Here is a 22734-nt window from a genome sequence, read left to right on the forward strand (position 1 = left end):
AACTTAGCCCATCTACCTTTTGCCTCTGGGCTTTTCTTCTTCTCTAACTTCTGTAAATCTTACTCTTACTCCATGGCTTGATGTGTAGCTGGGTGGCTGGCCCCTGGAGTCCTCCTCCTTCTCTGGCTACTTCTTCTTCCTTTCTTTTTTTCCCAGATGTCTCCTTCTATTTATACTTTCTGCTGCCAGCCCTGCCTATTTCTCTCTCCTACCTCACTATTGGCCATCAGTTCTTTATTAGGTCATCAGGTGTTTTAGACAGGCAAAGGAACCAGCTTCACAGAGTTCAACAAATGCAAAAGTAACACACCTGAAAGCAATATTCTACAACAGAGTCAAGCAGCTTTGAAGAAAATAGAGCCCACACTTTTTAGTCAAAGGGACTTATTGGGGACCGGAAAGAGGGCTCCATGGTTAAGAGAACTTATTGCATGCTTTTGCAGAGGACCTGAGTTCCATTCCCAGGACCCATGTTGGGCAGCTCACAATCACCTGTAACACCAGCTCCAGGGATCCAATGACCTCTTCTGTCTAGCCTCCGTAAGCACCTACAGGCACTTGGTACACAAATGAACACTTAGGTCCACACAGGCACATAAAGTAAAAAAAAAAAAAAAAAGAAAAAGAAAAAGAAAGAAAAAAAGGAAGTCTTTTAAAAAGAGAACTGCAAACTAAAAGATTGCCTACTGGGTGGAAAGAGATTCAGAACTGGTTAGGGGGCTGAGGAGGCATGTTGCTCTCCCTCTGACAAGGCTACTAAGAAACCAAAAGCTTGAAGGGAAGGAGGAAGGAGGAAGAGGAAAACAGCTCTATGGCAAGATGGTTTTCCTCTCGGAGACAAGTAAATGTCCCTGTCCTTGCCATATTAAAAATCTTCCATAATTTCTGAGGAGCTATCAGATTAAATGGAAACTTTATTCAGCCCAGCAAGCCAGACAGCACAAGATAATGGTCTAGACACACCCACTTCCTCGGCAGTATTGACACAGAACCATGAGTCTCAGCACCAACCCCATCCGTAGAAAGATTAGCTGTCAGAGGAACCATCACTGGGGGTCCTATCTGTATCAAACTTACAGACACACGTGCAGCCCTGAACACTGCCCTGGTTAATTTTCATTCCATTTGTCACAACTTCAATTGAAGAACTGCCTCATTCAGGTTGTCCCTGGAACATATCTGTGGGACAATATCTTGATTTTTAATTCATTTGAGAAAGCCCAGCCCATGGTTGGTGTCATCATCCCTAGGCAGGTGGTCAAGTGCTAGATAAGAAATATAGCTCCACATATGCCAGAGAGAAAGCCAACAAGAAGCATTTCCACTTGGCTCCTGCTTGAGTTCCTGCCCTGACTTCCTTCCGTGATTGACTATGACCTGAAAGTCTATACCAAATAAACCATTTGATCCTCTAGGTTGCTTTTGGTCATAGCATTTTCTTTTCTCACAGCAACAGAAAGCAAACTAGAACAGGCACCTTATGAGAGCCTCCCTCAAGTCTGTTTCTTGGTCTCTCAGACCTTATCTATCAATGGGTCCTCTCTGGTGTCACTGCTTTCGGCTCTAGCACGAGCCTGGCCTGTACTCAGTGAAATCTCCCCTCAATAACCACTTTGGTGTCCCTCTCAGGACACTAACTTGGTTTTCCTTCTGTACCCATCTTGTCTTGTTACTTTCTCTTCAGTGCTGTGGGCAGTGTTGTGTCTTTCCTGCCTCTGTCGTGACTAATCAAAACCTTCCAACACTCCTTAATTGAATGGCACTTGAGGAGTTCTGGTTTTGACTTTGATTTTCCCGTCTCAACCTTACTGCTTATGCAGCTTTAATCTCAGGGTCCAGTTCCCTGACCTGTCAGGGATGGATAAAAGGAGATTGTACTTGTGATTCTTCTTTGGAGGTGTATTAACTCATACTGAAGGACAGGAGAGAAAATGACTGAGATACACTGTGATCACTTGCTTGGTAGATATGAGCTGTCACTCAGACTGACCATCTTAGCTCTCAACAAAGAAGCTCCGTAATGGAATGGGTCCCCACATGACACAGTGGTTCTTCCTCCTTTTCATTAGAGTCATCCAGGGAGAGAACATATCTGTGAGGTGGACTGTGGGTTTGAAGTTGGTCTGTCTTCTGAATACAGCATACTTTGTCTCCTAGCTATGACCTTATAAATGTTCTGAGCACTGGTTGTTCTGTTGGACCACAATGGTTCTGTCTTAGAGGGGATGGAATGTTTCATGGACTCAATGTTATGTATTTAATCACTCCCCCAAAATATCTAAAAAAAAAAAAAAAAAAACCTCTTTAGAAGAAACTAAGTAAGTTTGCATTCAGACAGACCACACTCAAAAGTCCCAGGCCCCCATGCTCCATCGTCTGTCGGAGAATTACAGCTGGCACTTGCTGAATCCTCTTGCTGTGACTTTACTTTATAATTGTAGGCAAGTCAGTTCCATTCACTGAGCCTCAGTTTCCACCCCGAAAATGAGGACCATTGAGAGATTCATATGAGGTAACCCTGGTGGAGAATTTAGCCCAAAGCCTGGCCGATCCTCCTCTTCCATTAAATCGTCTCTGTGCAATGTCAGTCAGGGTGACAAAATGCCTGGACCTAGACAACTGAAAGGGAGGAAGGTTCATGGTTGATCAGAGTTCCAGCCCTCACACGGGGCATCCCTTTGGGTCTGGGGGAAGGTCAAATATCATCAAACAAAGCTGCCTACCTCATGGCACCCAGACCACAGAGTGGAAGGTAAACCCCAGGGACATCTAGCAGGCCTCACCTCCTAAGGGTTCCTTCACCTCCCAACAACACCACAGGTTAGTGACCAAGCTGCCAACATGTCCCCACTAGAGACATTTAAGATGCAATCATGACCACTTGCTTCTGTGTGTTTATCCAATAGATGCCCATATCTTCAATTACTTCTCTGTTCTCCAGTAACTGTTCAAGATTAAGACCCAGGTCTTTCTTAAAGTCTATATCCTGTCTGCCCATCATAAACCAGACTGTGCCCTGAGGTAATTGCTTTTCTAACAGGTTCCCTGTTCCATTTACCACTCCATTACCTCGAAGAACCAGTTTTTCACATAGAGAAAAGAACGGGCAAGGCTTTATAAGCAGCCCCAGGGCACCTTGCCCACCACGGGTACCACCAACTGGTGAAACAGCTCCTGGAATGGCTATCTGGCTCCTCCTTTCTGCATCCCTGCCTGCACATGTGTTGTTATTTACAGCTATTGGCAAGGGGAACCCTTTTGTTGACATTTTTGTATCTTATCCCATATGTTGAGCATTCTTCTTTCTTCCTGTGGTGGCTGGCACCCTGCAAAGCTTCTGTACTGGCAAGACAAATGGAATGCCCAACTGCATTCTTAGAGGGAGAAACCAAGGGTATTTTTCACTAAGCAAACATTATCTGCCTTATTTCAATTCTCACTTTTTCCCCATCATAAATCAGGAAGTTCTTTCAGAAATCGTTGGATGTTTTTGAGGATTTGTTGACCCATTTGGAAAAAAATGGTTCAGTTCTTACAAAAATACATTGAAATGTGTCTCTTTTATATTATTTTTTCTTTAATTGTTTTGTGTATGGGCATTTGGTCTGCATGTATGGCTGTACATCATGTACATGCAGTAGCCACACGAACCAGCAGAGGGTGTTAGTGGTACCTTGTGGGTGCTGGAAATTGGATCCAATCCTCTGAAAGAACAGCCAGTTTCTTAACCACTGTGCCATCTCTCTGGTTCTTAAAATATGTTTCTTGTTTACCTACTAACAGCTTTCTAGAAGCCCTGCAAATGCTTCTTCATGACCCGGGTAAGTAGCTGAGCACCCTCTACTTAACCAGAGCTGACACTAAGCAAACCATACTCCTCTTGGACCTAGGATGGAGTTGCTCTCAAGGAACCCATCACACTAGTGGATGGTGGTGAAAATAAGGGTGTCTTTTGTGTACTGTCACTAAAACTATTGTGGCCATCTGGCTCTCCATATATGCACACAGTGCCATTATTACAACGCATAAAAATGAGCCCAGCTGATCAAGTTATCAGAGACAGACCAGCAGCATCAAGGCTAGAATGAAGGTGCTGGCATTTTTAGTTTTTCCATCAAACCAATTCAAAACAATGAGAAAAATATCAATGGCTGTTTTGGGGACATTGGTATCTATGAGGTGAAACAAATAATTAATAAAGTTATAGAAAATAATCTAATAAAAGTGAGTAAAAATATAAGCAATGCTACTCACAGTCATTGACTCTATCTAGAAAACCACACACCAAACATAACTGACCAAAACGGAAAAGGCAGTGGAAATGATTCCTAACAATATTCTGCTATACTCATAGATTGGTGCCTAGCCCAATCATCATCAGAGAGGCTTCCTCCAGCAGCTGATGGGAGCAGGTGTAGAGACTCACAGCCAAACATTAGGCAGAGCTTGGGGAACACTGTGGGAGAGGGAGAGGAAGGACTACAAGATCCAGAGGAGTCACCAGGAGAACACGGCCCACAGAACCCACGAAGCAGGGCCTACAGGGAGACTAAAGCATCAGTTACAAAGCCTGTATGGGTCTGTACTAGAACCTTCTACCTACATGCTGTTGTTGTTTAGTTTGGGGTGTTTGTGGGACTCCTAACAGTGGGATAGGGTTGTCTCTGACTCTTTTGCCTCATCTTGGGACCCTTTTCCTTCTACTGAGTTGCCTTGTTCAGCTTGGTATGAGGGTTTTTGACTAGTCTTATTTCGTCTGGTTCTGCTGTGTTTGAATTGATATCACTGGAAAGCCTGCTCTTTTCTGAAGGGAAACAGAGGAGCAGTGGATCTGGGGGAGAGGGGAGCTGGGCATAGGGAGCTAGGGGGAGTGGAGAGAGAGAAGGCTGTGGTCAGGATGTATTGTATGAGAGAAGAATAAATTTGTAAAAATTTAAAAGAATTGAAATGTCTAAAAAGGAAGAAAGAAAACCACACACCAGTTCATGAATGAATGTTTGTTTACCCACAAGAGGCTCAGTCATGAAAGACATGGTAGTGAACGACAAATATGGTGCCAGCTCTCATGGCTGATCCCCACAGGTGGGGCATCTGAGTCTCATGGTACAATAAGAAAAATATACTTCAGTCTCGCTCAACATCTTTGGCTCTCAGGGCCTAAAACCCTTGGGAATTTTTTTCTTTTTCAATTTGAACAACAGGAGAATTGGAGTGCCTTTGCCTAAAGACTTGATCTTCCATCCTGGGTTCTTAAACCAGCCTGGGCTGGCCAGGGGCTGAAGGATCTTCTAATAGTCACAAGCCCCTCCCAGGTTTTTGGTAGTATTAATATTGTTAGCAATCTCCTAATAATCATAGAATGAGAGCTGGTTACCAGGAGAACCAGCCTGTGATGGGGGAGGGGGCATGGATCTTCAGCCCCAGCCCTTAAACTCCAGGGAAGAGAAAGAAAGAGGCTGAGGGTCCAGCTGATCCTCAATGGCTGATGACATTGTAACTTACACATGAATGATAAATTCTCAGACAGACAGAGAGTGAAAGGGAGGATTGGGGTCCCACTGTGTTGCTGAACACATTCATGAGCCAAAAGGAATCCATACCCCACATCTACGGAAACTCCCACTCAGAGTCACTCTGTGTACCTCTTCACCTGGCTGCTTCTGTATCTTTCCTTTGTAATTAAATGGTAATATTAGGCAAACGATTTCCCTATGTTCATGAACTCCACTAACAAACCCAAGGAAGGGACCATGGGAGCCCCCATTTGATAGCTTGTTTTATGTCCCTGTCAAGGGAGAGGCTGAGACTCGTGGAACCTCGTGTTAATACCATGTCGACAGGGACAGCACTGTTTCAGACTGTGAAACACGTGGCTGGTGTTGAGTTGGTTGGTGTACAAAACAAAACTCACACATCTGTTGATAAAGTGTCCTGTGCTGTGTTGAGTGAGTTAAAGCACATGCCTCCCCCCCTCCCCGCCCCAGTGTGCTCGGTACTTCTTGCTGACTAAGGATCTTCACAGACCTATGTGTTACTGGAGGCAGGACATCATCACACAGAACTTGGCTACATCAGTGTGCTCTGAAACACCTCTGGATTCCTCCTTTTGTTCTCTAGCTCAGGTCCTTAAGGGTATATGGGCTCTGTTGGGTGCTGCTAACAATGAAAAGTAAAAAATCAGAAAACCAGGAACCAAAGTATGAGTTGGCCTCCCTTTGTAGAACATTCTTGACTTCTTTAAGGCTTAATTTATAATTTTTATAAATTCCCACCTGTAACAGTTTTGTGCAACATTCTTTAAAAACAACATCAGATGATGTTAAAAGTCACAGATTCCAGCTGTACTACTTATCTATCATCTGAGGAGCCCTGAAGGCATGAGTTAATGCCTTTGTGCCTCAGTTTCTCCATCTGTCAGATATGGGGGAGATGCAATGTTGGGTATGGGGTATCAAGTGTCAAGGGACTGGAAGTGGGGATAAATCACACCTTACACATGTCTGAGCCAGATAAATATTATCATTAACACAGATGACACCTGCTGAACAGATATGCTGTTCATATCAGCAATTAAAGGGCTTATGACTGGGGCTTCTTGGCTGCCAACCTAGCTTCAGCATCATTGAAAGACTACATCTCAAGGAAATAGGGTAGAAAGTGCTAGAATGGGACAGTTAATGTCCTCCTTTGACCTCCACAAGTGTGCAAAGGTTTGCATAGTCACACACATGTGCTCACACACCACATCTACATACAAGCACACATGCGTACATACACACATACACAAACATACAGATAAAGAGGCTTTTCTGCATATAACTCACTATTTTCCTTTTATTTCTATCTCAGTGAAGTTTCCTTATTTTAATAAAATCTGTAGAGTAGGATTTTTTGTTTTCTTTTCTTTTGGTGGGGGGGTGGTTTGGAGACAGGGTTTTTCTCTGTAGTTCTGGCTGTCATGGAACTTGCTCTGTAGACCAGTCTGACCTTGAACTCACAGATATCCACATGCTTCTGCCTCTTGACTGCTTGAATTATTGATTTTAATTGTGTGTGTGTGTGTGTGTGTGTGTGTGTGTGTGTGTGTGTGTGTGTACCTTGTGGGTGCAGTGCCTTTGGAGGTCAGAGGAGGGCATTGGATTGCCTGGAGCTGGAGTTATAGGCAATTGTGAGCCCTGTGGTGTGGATAATGGGTGCTGGACTTGAATTCTCTGTAAGAGCAGCATGTGCTCTTAGGTGCTGAGCCATCTTCCCAGCCCCTTTCTTGTTCATTTTTAAATCTAGAGCTAGCTTTTGGCAAGAGCTATGGGAATTCTTACTTTTGCCCTCTTTAATGATAGAGGTATTCAGCAGCTCCACAGCACACCCTGAGAAAGCCTGACGCACAAGCTTATCAGAGGTTCTCATATGCTCATGTTAGCCTTTTCACAGTGGGATCCAATCACTTTTGTCTCGAAGGCTATTTTATGTCTGACCCTCTTCAAGGACACTTCCCTTTCTAAGGACCGCAAGATGGATGGGTCCTTCTTTTAGCCAGGTTGTCACCAGTGGAAAAAAGACAGCTGTCGAATAGGACTTGGTAACCTTCCCCCAGGGTTACACACTTCTCAGTATACCCCCACAACACTGTATCCACCCCCACAACACTGAGATTACTCATGCATGCATAGCCATGCCCACTTTATACCCAAGTGCTAGGATCTACACTCAGGCCCTCATGCTTGGACAGCAAGTGGTTTTAGTCCTGGAGGTATGCTCCAGTTCCCTAGGCATGGCTTGTAACCCACCTTCTGCTTGCCAGCTCTCCACAGCTCTTACACACGACTTCTGTGCCATGCATGCATGCCCAAGTACTTTAAAATCAGCTTCTCATCTCCTTCACTCACTCACTGTCTTCTGCTCAGTTATGAGCACTAAGACCTACACAACACCATAGAGCAGACAACAGACTGCAAGATATCACCTCCTTCCTGCTCTCTCCAAGGAAGAGCAGCAAGCCTTCCCTTGCTCAGAAGAGTCACTAACGACGGCATCGGGGCCCGACTCTGAGACCTTCACAACCAGAAGTCTTTTAAATTCCAACACATTCATTCTTTTCCCTGCTTAGGAAAGGCCACTTCCTAGCCCACACTCACAGGTTGTTACAGCACTAGTGAGAAAATGATTTTATGCCAGGGGTGGCGCTCATGTGTATGTGGGTTATCAGATCACGATAATGAGAGGGCAAAGAGTCTAAAGTGGTCGTTCTCAACCTATGGATCATGACACCTTTGGGACTCAAACGACCATTTCACAGGGGTTGCATACCAGATATCCCGCATATCAGATATTTACATTATGATTCATAAGAGGAACAAAATTACAGTTATGAAGTAGCAATGAAAATAATTTTATGTTGGGGGTCACCACAACATGAGGAGCTGAATTAAAGGGTCGCAGTCCTAGGGAGGTTGAGAACCACTGGTCTAAAGGCCCTGACGACTGAGCCAGTGAGAGGGGCTTTAGAGAGAACTGTCGAAATGAGGGTCCTGCATGAGGTTAGACTTCAAGCTTCCCTCGGAATATTTGTAGATGGAAAGGAGACATCAATGCTTGATCCTTCATGAAAGGCTTGAGGTGGGTGGGCCAGAGCCTGGTGGGTGGGAAGCATCTTGTTTCCTTTGAGTGGATTGCAGTAGGTGGTGCGCACAGGGTCATTTACTGTGCTTGAATCTAGCAAGTGCTGCTTCCACTGCCAATTTTACTCAAATGTTTATTATAGTAATATTTAAACATGTACATTCATAAAACCGAGGTCCTGTAATTTCTCTAAAACCAACTCCTACTAAATGTTTTACTGAATGCAGGTGGTATCATGAAAACAGTCCCGTTCAAATCCCCGACGTGGATTTGATGCTCAGATGGTTAATGACATGTCGCTGTCACCTTCCACCCTCACTCTGCCTTGGATACGGAAAAGCACAACATGGGGGGAAGGGAGTCCAGGACTTGAGGATGCTCCTCTCACCCATGTGTCTCTCTGCACAAACTCACCTCTCCTGTAACAGTGTATCATGGCCTTTGAATTAGTAAGACTAGTGTTTATTCCTGCCAGTCCACAGCTGCTAACATATCAATGGCATCGATATAACTACTTTTAAAGATCAAACATCCAAACCATGTAGGGGGATATTTAGATGACCCAAAGCATGCTGGTCCTATGTCACACTATCCTAAAATAACAAATACAACATTGAGAGTGATGGTAGAGAAGTCTCACCCCACTCCTCCATGAATAACTGCAGAGCCCAGTGAGACAGACACACTGGTGAGTTCTGGATTCTCCTCCTGAGAAACCAAACCAAGTTGTTCAGTCTCCCCAAAGTTCAGTGTCCTCATCTGAACGATCTCAGACCAGGAGCCGAAGGTATGTCCTGCAGTCCTGTGTGCAAGACACATGGGAAGAACTGAGCCCAGGTCCTGGCGCTCAGTGCTCGTAACACACATAAATACAGACAATGTTTCCTGCTCAATTGCTTTTCGCCCAAATTCCAGCAAACAGAACAGGTTTCACCATGCCTGTCAGAACAGAAGCCTTTCAAACCATTTGAATTTGAGACATGAGGAGGCCTTGGTCCATCTGCCTTGAAATTCTGACACTGCTATCACTTGGGATTTGGTTTTGCCCATCAGTGAGGTACAGGGTATGTTCTAGAAAGAACATGCTTACTGGTGTAAACACAGCAAAAACAGGCAAACCTGTGCAGTTGTTTTAAAATTGTATGTGTGCGTGCATGCGTGTGTGTGTGTGTGTGTGTGTGTGTGTGTATGCATGTGTGTATGCATGCGTGTGTGTGTATGCATGCGTGTGTGTGTGTATGCATGCATGTGTGTATGTGTGTGTGTATGCATGCATGTGTGTGTGTGTGTGTGTGTGTGTGTGTGTGTGTGTGTGTTCTAGTACCCTCAGAATACACTGGAGCCAGAGTTACAGGCAGTTATGAGCCACCCTATGTGGGTTCTGGAAACCAAACTCTGCTAGAACAGCAAGTGATCTTAACTGCCACTCCATCTCCTAGGCCTCAACTTATTTTTATACTTAACAATTATGTGCAGGGAACCAAGGCTTTAAAGACATCTGAAGGTGTTGACAGCCCTGGCACTATGCTTCTGAATTATTTAAAATGGATATAATGGATAGTCAGTTCATTTTCCCATTAACCCAGGAGAACCCTGCAGAAGCAGTCTCTCCTGACATGTGCTGCAGCCCTCACAAGCATGAATGCGCAGGTACTTTCTTCAGCTTTAGGGACTTAATGTCTAGGGGTCAGTACAGGCAAATGCACAAGAAGCTGGGGAGGGGGGAATCTCCTGAACTCTAATTTCACTGTAGACAGTGATTCAGTCCTATTGGTTTTCATAGCTCAGTGACTAACACAATACTCAGCACTCAGTAGGAATAAACATATTAATATACATGTGAACAGATCAGGTAATAATGTATGTATTAGAGCATGTATCCATCATAATACAGGTTCAGTGGAGAGTGATGGATCCTTTGAGGATTCAAGGATTGAGGAAATCTAGAAGAGATGCAATTAATAGAAGAATACCATTCTCAGGACTAGGGGTGCGAGACTGTCCAGTAGCCAGTCACAACGTGCTCAGGATGGTTCTCGTTAGTAAAATGATCCTATTGTGACCATCATTCGGTCCAGCACTTCCGTAGCAGCCCATATGGACACACTGACACATGCAATCGCCTCTTAGTTTGTTATTTATTACAAGGACTTCTGATTTACTTATCAACAGTGTAGTGGTTTCTTATTTGTTACAGTAGGGAGTTGAAGAAATAATATCTGGCCTCTCGCAGCTGTGTCGCTCTGATTTCTATTGGCCTCCTGGGGTTCTCTAATAAGTAGCCATAAAAAGTCAATTTGCAATTAGGAAAAGGAATGTACATATTTGGCAGCGTTTACATTGCTGTGATTGACAAATGACATGACTGACAGGAACCTTATGATGTAGGAAGATTAGCTTTGTGACAGTATTTGCATATCGTGCTTAAAAATATTACCAGTGTGAGCATGAGGAGAAAAAATTAGTGCCTGCCTGGATTGTGCAAGGCCCTGGGTTCCACCCCCAGCACAGATCAAAGCTGTACACAAATAGGAAAGAAAGTTGGAGACATAGCTCAATTAGGAAAGTGCTCACCAGGCAAGCATGAGGACCTGCATCCAGAAAGCCTTAGCATCCACATGAAAGCCAGGCAGGACGGGGAGTCTTGGAACCTCGGCTGGGAAGTGGAAAGAGGAGGGTCCCTGAGCTCGCTGGCTGGCCAGTCTAGCAGTGTTGCTGAGCTCTGGTTCAGTGAGAGAGTGTCTCAAAAAAACAAGATGGAGGGCAACTCACCTTACGTGTTGTGTTCCCCAAATTACCTTTGTCTTACACACTGCATGCACATGCATGTGCGTGCATACACACACACACACACACACACACACACACACACACACTCACACAATGTAATTGTATAGGTACTTTGGGATATTCTAAAGGGACTGACCTGATTGTTTTAAAAAAGGAACAGTAAAATTAAATATATATATTTATATTTATATATGTATGTGTGTGTGTGTGTGTGTATATATATATATATATAAAACATAATACCTCAAAGATGACCTCTTATCAAATAGATAATAAACTCAGACTTGGACTCAACAGGCCCCAAATCACCATGAAGCTTCTTTTTTATTTGGGGGAAGGGAAAGAAACATTCTTTTAGCTTTTAAACATTATGGTTCCTGGAGAATATGTGAGACGAAAGAGGAAGGAGTAAAGTCATTGAACAAAGACAGAATGAGGACTTGGCCAGGAGGGGGAACCTTGGCTTCCAGATGTAGAATAATCCAAAAGGAACTCCCAGTCAGTGGGGGATGAAACAAAGGAGCGGGTGCCCATGTGATCAGCTCAGAAACGCATCGCAGGCCTCCAGATATGTGGAGTTTCAGTTAAGTGAAGGTCTCTAAACTGTATTTATTCTTTAGATTTTCTTTCCTCTAAGATGTACCCTTGAAAATTATACTGTCATTAAAAAGTACCCACTGTTTTTTTCATGAAAACATATTAATTATCTCTAATTTTGTTTATATAGCATAACCTCATAGCCTCATACTTTATCTTGAGTTGTAAGACAATGCCAAGAGTTGTTGTTGAAACATTGAAATGGTCGAGCTAAAATAAGGGGTTCAGTGAAGGGTAATAAGAATTTTGTAAGCATGGGGTGAGTTTGGTCTTTTTCACTTGAAGTAATATTACCCCAAATCTTTGGAATAAATAAAGTTATACTTATGAGTGTGAGATTTGAAACAATGTTTTAAAGAATAAAACCAGGGGTGCCATGAGGAGCCAGCTCACTGGGAAAGTTCCTAGTTCAAAGCTCTTGACGGTCATTCTGTCAGTCATACACCTTCATCCTTCTCTTACCCTTGAGTTTCCTTGGGGCTGGCTATGTTAATAAACAGAAGCAGGAAGACATACAGGCAAAACCACATGCCTGGGCTTCCTCCAGGAACACTGAGGACTGACCCATGTTCCATGCAGGTTATTAATTCACTAGTACGTGATGGAGCCTTATCCAAAGTCATCCTAAATTTAATGTCTCAAATTTGCATGTCAATCATCTAAGCAGTTTTTTACAAAACAAGAGATACTTGGGTACTGCCTCGAGTCAAGGTCATATGGGCCTAACAGAACCGTGGGATTGCAGATCAGATTACCAGTCCATCTCACTTCCTCCTGCGGCTGATCTTCCCAAGCCTGTCTGTGTGCACAGGGGCTCCAGGAACACCTTGTTAACCTTCCAGAACAAAGCCATTGGGTCTCCCAGGTTTGCTGGAAACAGAGTTGAGAAAGAAATTGCCCCTCCTCACCCATGACAATCACACAATGCTACAAGGAAACCAACATCCAAGTGCCAGCTAAGAATTCCCACAGCCTCTTGCTGTGCTGGGGCCCTGAGAGATCAGGAGGGAAGTCAATGCTCCCCCTGAATGTCACCTTGTCAAATGTTGAAGTTTACTGTGAAACAACAGCTGTGTAGAGCAGAAATCACCAAGAGATAAATAAAACAGTAAAGAAAGGGCCTCATAAACGCACCTGCAGCTTCCCTGACCACAGCTGGATCCTGTGTTTTTACAGACAGTGTTCGTACATCATACAAGGTGACCTGAGCATCACGGATGTCCACAGGAGGAACAACTTAACATATTGACACATTACTGCTTTGGTCTCACTGCTCAGGACTAGGAGATTTTGCTCTGGGGCAAATAAGCCTTGGTTTCAGCTACCCACTAGTTGATCTGTATTTATCACGCGCCGTCTTGAAATTCACTTAAGGATACCTGGGATCAAATAAATAATTTCGTTCTTGAGAAATAATCAAAACTCCAAAGACAAGTACTTATTGAGGATGGGCGGGGGGACAATTGAGAACAACATATTATGACACATATGTGTGAGCATGCCAATAATTTGTAGGCTTACTAAAAGAAATTAATTTTTAAAAAGTTGAAATTAGGCACTGATTTTTTCCCCTGCAAGATACATTTACTAGGCTCTTAGCTTTAGTGTTTACATAGGTCAGATAAGAAAATTATATTAATTAAGTGTGTCTTTCAGATAAGTTTATGGGAGAAAATAATTCAAAGTGACTGTTTACCTTGATAATTGCCTGACTTAATTAAAATAGTTAAGATGGCAGCTGGGTGTTTTCAGAGGCTCTCTCTTTGGAAACGCTAACCTAATTAGCTATCAAATTAAAATTTTTGAAGAGTGAACATTTGAGTATTGTTTTAAAAGAGCCCATCTGCTTATCCTATGTCTTTGTTCAAAATTGTATAGTATGCAAGGTAGTAAGATGACTCCTTGGGTAAAAATGCTTACCATAAGCCTGACGACCTGCACTCTGTCCTCCAAACACACATGGCAGGAGGAAAATCCCACCACCCCATGTTGTCCTCCGGCATCCTCCTGTGTTCTGTGGCACACATGCCTGCCCCACGTTCAAAGTAAGTAGGTAAGTGTAACCAACTGTATCGGAGCATGGTATGCTAATACATTGCATTGTTCAGTAGAGGGTGAACAAAGACATGTATCTGAAGCTTGTCCATGAGGAAGGAAAGAAGCTGTTTCAAACCCAAGAACACTGCAGAGCTACAGCAAACGAACCCCCGTCATTGCTGTTCATGTCGCAGGGTCCAAAAACTAGTTTTGCCCAACGGAGGATCCAGTGAGGCAGTTCTCTGTGAAGCAAAGGCATTGTCTTCTGCTCAGATCAAGGTGCTTTGGAAACCCAACAGCCACCCAGGTCAACATCCCACGTGTCAAGGCATCCATATGAGAAGCTGTTAATAACAGCCACCAGAAGAGACACTGTTCACTACACTGGACTTAATTAAAAGCCCTCAAGCATGTGGACTGTCAGGCTCTTGTCTGACATCCTGATGTACCCCAGAGAAAGTCTAACTTTCCAGGGCTAACTGTCAAGCTCAAACATTCCCAGACTGGGGCTGACTCTGCAAGGCATTGGTGGCTCTTATCCCCTTCACATGAAGAGAGCCTACAATCTGGGCAGAGGTGAGAGCCACATTCCCCTGCATTACTTTGCCAAGCTGTTTGTTACCTCACACTCCTTGAAAAGCAGCAGGTGTCTGCCATGCAAGCATAAGGCCTTGAGTTTGAATCTCTAGTGCCCACAAAGCATGATGGCTTGCATAGGTCACCTCAATGGTTGGTGCTGGGCAGAAGGATACAGGCAGAGCTTGCTGCCTGGCCAGTCTAGTAAAATTGGTTCATTGAGAGACCCTGTCTCAAAAATTAAGGTGTATAGAAACTGATGGAGGCATTTGATATTGGCTTCCACTCAGACATGCGCCCAAGTGTGTATCTGTACCTGCACATACAAATGCACATTATCAGACATGTACACACATCGACACACAAGTAAATAAAGTGAAAGTAGTATCAGTTATTTAGGGAGAACCTTAACATTGGGCCTAGAAAAATAATCCAAAGTTTACACACACACACACACACACACACACACACACACACACACACACAGACAGACAAATGTGCTCAAAGATGTTCATAAGAGAGGCTAGGGAGATGATGGCTCCCTGGTTAAGAACGCTTGCTGCTCTTGCAGAGGACTGGAGTTTGGTCATGTGTAAGATAATCAGCATCCACCTTGGCTTGCTGACAATAATATCCTGTAACACCAATTCCAAGGCATTTGACGCCCTCTTCCGGCCTTCACAGGCACCTGTACTCATGTACATAGACACATACTTACACATTATTAAAAATAATTTTATCTCTGGGCCGGGCAGTGGTGGCGCACGCCTTTTATCCCAGCACTCACAAGGCAGAGGCAGGCGGATCTCTGTGAGTTCGAGGCCAGCCTGGGCTACAGAGTGAGATCCAGGCAAGGCACAAAACCACACAGAGAAACCCTGTCTCAAAAAACTAATAATAATAATAATAATAATAATAATAATAATAATAATAATAATAATTTTATCTCAGTCTAGTTCATGACTTTTTGGATATGTAGAAAGAAGTTGAACTCAAAGGCAGATGAGTAAATGCATTATAGTAACTTACTCTTGAAAAGATTATGCACCTACCAAACCTAGTTTGAGGGCGGGCTAGGGAGGTGACAGCATGGGCTAACATACTTACTACACAGCCATGAGGACCTGAGTTTGGATCTCCAGCTCCCAAGTGAAACCCAGACACGATAGGGCATGTCTGTCACTCCAGGTCTTGGGGAAATGAGTAGAGATAGAAGGACCCCCAGGATAGTCTAGTTGAAATGGTAGGCTCTTGGTTTTAGTGAGAGAATAAGAAAACAAGCTGGAGAGAAATTAAAGAAGATGCTCAACATTGATTGACTTTTGACTTCTACAGTGTGTGCATGGATTTATGTACTCACATTCTCACATGCACAAATGTGCACACACTCACACATGTTCACAAAGATCACTGACCTGACCTGGTAACTTATCTAAAATGTTTGGTGAAATACACAGGAGGCAAAGTTCTCTGCACATTATGACCCTAATTTTATATATATACAGAAAAGGTTGGATGGAAAAAAATAAAAAATGCTCATAGTAATATGCAATTTTAATTTTTCTATAACTTTCTCATATTTTCTAAAAATGTATATGATGCATATATGTCAAAGAAAAATAAATACATAAGAAAAAATCCCTGGGGAGAATGTCTTTTCTGCTGAGTAGACAGATCTCAGCAGACAACCGGAGATATTTGCCTGTCACTCAAACCTGATGTGAACCCTGGTGATGACTTCCTCTTCTTGCTCTGTGCCTATCCCATCCTCGACCTTGACTTTGAGTTCCAGCATCTGTTTATAGTGAAACACCCTTTGCCAGTCACCTCTTCCTTACATACCACATTCTCCTGCCCCTCCACCAGCCAGACCTGATTCCATGACTGACCAGCCTTGACCTTGGTTGGCTAGCTTGTGTTATCGACAACAAATAAGTTAATCTTGAAGGAAACAAGTTTTTTGTTTTTTGGTTTTTTTGTACCAAGAAACAGAGCAAGTAGATCCAGTTTCCTTAATGCGTGACATAATTGGGTTATTTTTAATTTTTTAAATTCTATTTTATGCATAAGTATGGGTGTTTTGCTTGCATGTGTATCTGTGTACTGTAAGCATGCAGTGCCTGTGGAGGCCAGAAGGGGGTGTTGAATCCCTTGGAGCTGGAGTTACACATGGTTTGCGCTGCCATGTTGGTTCTGGGAATTGAACTAGGTCCAGTGTCCTGTGAAAGAGCCATCAATGTTCTTAACTACTGAGCCGTCTCTCCAGTCTGGACATATGTTTTTTATTCACAGAGTACCCCTCTCCCCTCTCTCCCAGACCCGACTCTTGGAGTTCCTCGCTGTGACAGTTATCCTTAACATTTCTGTTCTTTAGTGTGCAGAGTGGGTGGAGCCCAGACACCCTCACCTCTCTATAAGGTAGGGAGATTGTTTTCCTCATTTGCTCCTAGAGACCTGGTACTAGTTTATCCCCCTGAACTCCCAGAGTGTGCTTATCTGTAGATAGTAATACTCACACCCAATCCCCAAGTTTTGTACAGTCTGGAGAAGACAATGCACATAGCCTGCTGAACCAAGTGTTGAAACTGGAGCAGCAACACACAAATGCCAGTTCCAACAACTGCTACGCCAGTGGCAAGTTCAAGGTCATGTAGCTGGGAAGTAAGGGCACTGGGGCTGAAGTCCAGGCTTTTTAGACCCCATTCCCAATGCTGTAAGAGAGGTATTATGGCGTGGCCTCGGCACATTCACGATATGGCAGAATAAATCTGTCAGAACAAAGTAGTTATTCCCTCAAAGAACTCAGGCAATCGTTTTAAAAGGCTAGGGTCTCATTCACAACGCATGTATTTTATTCTTTACTCCAACAATGACATTCAAATGTCTTTTAGTGCATGCGCTCTACAACGTAGAAACTCCACATTTTATTCATTGTTTCACGGTGAGCTGAGCACAGAGAGCTCAGATGTGAAATTACAGTCCTCTCCTTCCCTGGGATAGGAGACATTTCCATGAACATTGTGGACTGTGAGAAATGAGAGCTCTTTCTGGAAGCACTTCTTTAATGTCTAGAAAGTACCAGAACTCCTTATCATTTTCACAATGTCTTCAGTTAAGTCTAAAAGGCTTTTCAACTCATTAACTGGGTGAATTAAGTTAACTTGTAAAACATAACACCTGGAAATCCATAACACAAGGGGAAAAACAAGGGCAAGAAGCATTTTAGAAAGTGAAGTGGGATGAATTGGGAAAAATGAAAGGCAGACACAGGCTCCACAAAAAAGGGAGTCACTCTGCATCTTCTCTGAGTCATGTGTTGGAAGGCGTGTGTGTGTGTGTGTGTGTGTGTGTGTGTGTGTGTGTGTGTGCCTCATCTCAGCAAACTCCCTGTGGCAGATACTACTCAAAGCAGGAGCAGATCTTAACCTCACAGTAGGGGAGCTAGGGAGCTAGGGAGATGCATTAGCTGGTAAAGTGAGTAAATGCCAGTGTGGCAGCGTGCACTTGTAATCCCAGGAGTAGGAGGCTGAGACAGGAGGATCCCTGTGACTCACTGGCTCATGAGTCTAGCCTAACTGGTGAGCTCCAGGCTGATGAGAGGCCTTGTCTCAAAGGAGGTGGTTGGCATTCCTGAGGATTCCACCTGAGGCTGTCATCCATCCTCCACATCATGCACACATGAGCACACGTTCCTGCACACACATGAACATGCATACACAAATATACACATGACTTTAAGCAAAGGGTGACAGGATAGTAAAGCATCTTCAGAGACACTTTGCTTTTCCTTTCTATGCATCTGTTGTCCTGGGGATGAAGAGTGTGGCCCAATTTCTAGAGTATTTTTAATGAAGCCAACTTTTTTTTTGATACAGGGTTTCTCTGTGTAGTTTTGGTACCTGTCCTGGATCTCACTTTGTAGACCAGACTGGCCTCGAACTTACAGATATCTGCCTGGCTCTGCCTTCGAGTACTGGGATTAAAGGTGTGCGCCATTGCTGCCCTGCAATGAGGCCAACTTGTATGCAGCCCCTGGGTCCTGTTACGTTTCAATTCCCATAGCTACTTTACTGGACGTTTACTAATGTCCCCAATTTTTTTGTCATGATGAAGAAACATTCAGAATCCAAGTAACATGTCCAAAGTGAAGAATGGAATCCCTGGCTGGGGAGAGTCCTCTCATTTGGCACCCTTTGGCTGAGCTCTTGACATTAGACACTCCCATCACCTCTGTACTTCCAGTGATGCCGTATCAAGCCATTAAGAACAAGGTACCCATGTGGGTATGAATGGAACATAGATCTGCAGCACTAAAGACAAACCCGGAACAGGACGGCAGGACTTCTTCTGCCATTACATTCAAAATAACGCAGCCTGAAGAGATAACTCAGCAGTTTAGAGTGCTTGCTGCTCTTCCAGAGGACCCGAGTTCAATTCCTAGTACCCACATTAGACAGCTCACAACTGCCTGTAACCGTAGCTCCAATGGATCTCTACCCCTCTTTTGACCTCTGCAGCCACCCTCCAGACATGTACACACACACACACACACACACACACACACACACAACCAATAAGTTTTAAAATAAAATAGCCCAAGCCTGAGAGGAGATGTGAGATTGCAAATGTTTCACTGCACATGCGTATCAAGCACAGAGCCCTGGGAAAAGCTGAGACCCCTGGCCAGCTCAGTTCTCTTCTGTAGCACTGGCCACAAGTATCCAAACATAGGAAAGTGATTATTTCAATGTTATCAATTCACACCAATGATTTGGCGATGCTGCTCAGAACCTGGGCTTTAACACCAGGTGCACCTCTTACCAATTGTGTGCTTTAGACACCCTATTATTTCTTAGCCTTGTCAATTCCCTGAAACTAACCACAGGCCACCTAAGGTTAGCTGCAGTTATCCAGCGATGACGGCCGGTGCAGAATAAATGCCACACATTCTAATCACTATCGTTAACAGTATTCACACATGAGAGTTAAATTAAAATGTTCACTTCGGGGTTGGGGTGAGGTTAAAAGCAGAGACAATATCCTACTACAGAGAGAGTTCACCTCCTTCTTCCCCAGAGGCAACACTTGATAACCTTGGGAAGAAGGGAAAGCTAGAGTAGTGGACAGTTAGTTCCAGAATGAAGAAGCCACCTTTGTAAACAAAAGTACCTTGTTTGGATATTCAAAGGAAAAGCCCACAGTCCTTCTCAGACCTGGCTATCTTCAGGAGTGCCTTACTTCACTCAAAGCTTGGCCACGCCTCTACACGCCGAAGCTCCTCCCTCTTCACCAGTCCTCACCTGGTGACAAAGCGCCACTGATTTGCCCTGGAAAAGTTCTCTGTAGATTTTGCTTCTCTTGCCCCTGGCACCTGCTTCATGCACACCTCATATTTGGGGGGATGTGGCGGGGCCTGAACCATACCAGTTGCCTAACACCTGGGTTCTCACTCTGTCGCCCTACTTCCCTCGTCCTCCAAAGCCACGTTTGCAAAATACACATGAGATCACATCGTTTCTCCTAGGAGAGGCTGCAGTAGACTATGTTCAGAAGCCCCAGCCCACCACAGCCTCCTCAGCTATGATACCCTGTCATCTCATAACGAGGTGCTCTCCAACATAACCTTTCTTTCTACATAAGATGCCTAGTGCCTTCTCCAGAGAGTGCCAACCACCCACTGGGACCCAGTCCAAATGTGTACTCTCTGGCAGACTTCTCTAGATTCCTTCCACTCTCCCATCTTTTGGCTCCCACTGACCTCGCTCCTTTCTACATTAGATGCTCACTATGCTGAATCACTATTTTTATTTTCTGCTGGATTCTTTTCTGGGAAGTCTAGGGCCTCATTTCAGCTCCTAGCACAGAGCCTGCACAGACACAGTAGGTGCTTACCGATAGCAGTTCAATAAACTGGCGCCGAGAATTAAAGAAGTGGGTAAATGCAACCTCCTCGGTCCCAGTCAAAGTTGGACTCGAGAAAAAGAACGCCCGTCGCTGCCACACACCTGACAATCTGCAAACAGTTAGGCAAGTGTGATGAGCACTTGCAAACGAGTTCCCACTTCCGTTAAATGTCCCTCACTGGGGAAAGCTGCCTCCTCCCAGATTGCGATGGCTTGTGAAGGACCTGCACACACTAAGCATTTTCTAAGATCTTACAATCTGGTCACTTTAGTTGAGGACACTTCTCCCTCCCCAAATTGTCTTACCAGATTGAGGTAATAGGTGCTCAGTAAATTCTGATTTGATTTGCAGTGGATTGGAAAGCCAAGCACAACTCCCATTTCAGGCTAATTGAGCTCAATGACCGGTCATATGTAGCATAATAGCTCCATAAGGCTGAAAGGAAAATCAATGTGGCTCCTGAAAAGCTGCCACAGTCCATGCTGGCCTGCTTCTTGACTCATCTACCTATTGTCCATACCCATCTTCATGATCTCCTGGCACCCAGATCCTGGTCAGCCAGATCCACCTCATGGCCAAAACTCCCTTTGTCCTGTATTTCGAACTTACTGTAATTAAAAACAATGGAGGCATCGAAGTTATGTTGCAAAAATTCATTGTTTTCCCTAAAAGTCTTTCTATACATGAATTATGGCTAAAGAATGCTTTCGCATCCTTTCATCTGGGTCCGTGGAAAATCCTAGGACTGCATAATTAAAGAGAAACAAGAAACCTTTTGTTGTTGTTGTTTTTTGCTAAAGCAAGATTTTAAAACATCGCGTTGGCAGTGGGTGTAATAGTCCCGTCCCCCCCCCCCCCCCGCTGACCTCTTGGACCCCAGCGTAAGAAAAAGGAGAGTGTCGAAGCATGCAATCTGCTCAAATCCATCTCGGATAAGGAAAAAAAAAAAAAAGACAGCAAGGCCTTGGGGGAATAAATCATTAACCAAAAGTCAAACCGAGGCACCCTGGAAACCAACGAGATCCAGAGGGAGCCCAGAGGGATCAGGTGGCTGAGACTGACTGCCCTGTCCCCTCCGATGACTTCTGAAGAGAAGAACCTGACAGGCACGACGAACCCAGCACACCGCGCTCCTGTCCATGTCACTTTTCAAACTTGAAGTTATTTTTAGATGACCCAAGCCGGCTAAGCCCAGGCAGGACAATTCTCAGCCCGCTGTGCCCAAAAGCCCCTTTCCCCCTCCCTAACAAATTTGGCAAAGCTTGGTTAGACAGGGGTCTCCTCCTTTTCTCTCTGCGTTATTCCTCTCCCCACAACTCCCTCTCTGAGCCCAAAGCCCAGGGCAACCGAGTTATTCTGAACCCTCAAGTCCATATGCACCTGCTGCTGCACCTGGGAAGGTGGACCCTTGGTCAGTAGGAATGGGGAGGGGGCTCTTGGAGATGAGCGCCTCCTAGAGAGGGTCATGGGAGAAGTGTCCCCGGGGATGCTTTGGGGACTGGCCACTAGATCTCTCCAGCTGCTCCAGCCTTGCCCTTAAATGCCACGGTCCTTGATTCCCACTGCCCAGGTCCCCTGGCACCCAGTTGTTCAGCCCTGGTGGGACAGGGTACAGGGGCGATAGGGCCTGCGCCGTTATGTAACCGACCTGCAGGGCGTCTTCGATGCGCCGCGGAGGCGGCGGCGACAGTGGCGGCGGCTCGGGGGTCCTGGGGCGGAAGGCTGCGGGCGCGGCTCTGCCTGCTCACCTGACGGCGGGCCGAGCGTGGTGCCCGCGGACCTGGGCGTGGGGCGGTGCGCACTGCGCGCCGCCTCCCGCTCTCCGGGTCGCGGGGTCACCCGAGCTGTGCCTCCTGCCGGTGCTCCCGCAACCACCGCCGCCGTCACCCGGGACAAAGCGGCTCCGGGGAGGGGCCGAGCCGGCGGCTCTCGCCCTAGCCAGTGGAGATGGGCGCGCCCCCAGCTCCGACTCATCGGGCCAACCTCCAATCAGACCCCAGGGAAGCCAAAGCCCCTGCCTGGCCTCCTCTAGTCGCCTCCCTCCAGACCAGGCGCCCTTCTGGGTCCCCCACCCACCTCCACCTCATGGGCTCCCACCCTGAGCTCAACTGCACACCCCTCCTCTGCAATCGCGGGGCGCGCTCGACCCTTTGCAAGAATCTGACACAGAAGCCTGTCCCCAAAGGCACTGCCTTTCTTAGAAGAGACTGC

At 45.1% G+C, this 22734-nt stretch overlaps 1 protein-coding gene across 1 annotated transcript in view; it reads right to left on the minus strand.

Moving 5' to 3' along the window:
- The window catches only part of Rcan2 (regulator of calcineurin 2), a 240321-nt gene extending 217815 nt beyond the window's left edge, over positions 1–22506 (minus strand). Inside the window, exon 1 of the mRNA XM_036167625.1 lies at positions 22172–22506. The gene's annotated coding sequence lies outside the window, so the exon portion shown is untranslated. The remainder of the gene's footprint in view (positions 1–22171) is intronic.
- Positions 22507–22734: the final 228 nt, after the last annotated feature.

This window comes from Onychomys torridus, chromosome 18 (genome assembly GCF_903995425.1).
Source record: "Onychomys torridus chromosome 18, mOncTor1.1, whole genome shotgun sequence".
NCBI lineage: Eukaryota > Metazoa > Chordata > Mammalia > Rodentia > Cricetidae > Onychomys > Onychomys torridus.